This window comes from Phalaenopsis equestris, unplaced genomic scaffold (assembly GCF_001263595.1).
Source record: "Phalaenopsis equestris unplaced genomic scaffold, ASM126359v1 Scaffold001313, whole genome shotgun sequence".
Classification (NCBI taxonomy): domain Eukaryota; kingdom Viridiplantae; phylum Streptophyta; class Magnoliopsida; order Asparagales; family Orchidaceae; genus Phalaenopsis; species Phalaenopsis equestris.
The window spans coordinates 39,041-40,136 of record NW_018165752.1 but is presented as its reverse complement, the minus strand read 5'-3'; positions in this window follow the sequence as shown (position 1 = coordinate 40,136).

Sequence of the window (1,096 nt, the reverse complement as noted above, 5' to 3'; positions counted from 1 at the left end):
CTAACTGCTTGAAAAGATGCTGTCATAATAGTAATTATATATATATATATATATATTAAATAAAATCAAAACAAAATTATCAAGAGAGAATTTAGTGACTGACAATTTCTGTCGACTCCATTTGGGAATAGTTCTCGCCATGTTGATTAGGAGATTTTGTCTTCATGCATCGACAATGTGTTCATGCCCCTCATGGTCCAGATTATCATTCTTTCATTGGCATGTTTCACTAATTTCTTTCTTAGGCGAGCATGGTGAACTCTTCTTCGATTTAAGGACTGTCTATCTAACCATCCTTAAATAGAAGGGTTCAGGAATCTTGAGCGTCTTGTGTGGAGTCAGACCCGCGATACGTGTGTTAGTGAGGTGGGTTGCGAAGTCAGCCCCACACTGGGTCATGAATTTCACTTTTATTTTGTATCTCCTAGGTTTCACTTGTTATTAGCAAATTCAACCCAATCTTTACTTTTCTCATTCTCGTTTAAACACCAAAATTAAGCAAAATCCTTTAAACCATAATGTCAAGAAAATATAAAAAGCTACCCCTTAAATAAGACAAAAATATCAAACAAAATAAAAGAATCCAAAAATAATATACAAAAATTAAACTAAAAAAATGTAAAGAAAATTTGCCCAGTTCATAAGACAATCTTTGTTAGTTTTAGTGTTTTCACTAGAATTGCGAAGTATAGGTCATTAATAATTCCTGGAACTCATCAACTAAAAGCTGCGATGGCATCACCAAAGTAGATCTTTTTATTTGATGGAAGTCTGCCAATGACAAAGTTGCACTCCACCAGGGAGTGATGATAAAGTTTGGTACTGTCTTTGAGGAGGTCGAAGTCATCCTCAGAAAAGCATCTTATGTGATCATGAAGATCACCCCACTGGAAATAACTGAACCAGCTACAGAATATGACCTGAACGGCGAGTCTGATGACCCTGAAATCAAGAGGCCTAAAATCAAGGAGGCTTCTGTTAAGTCTGTTGCCCTCGTATCTGTGAAATCTATTGTTCATGTTTCAAGAAGATTTGTCATTGCTACTGCCACTGAATTCATTGTTAGTGCATGTCGGCACTATTTTTGGTGTGGGGT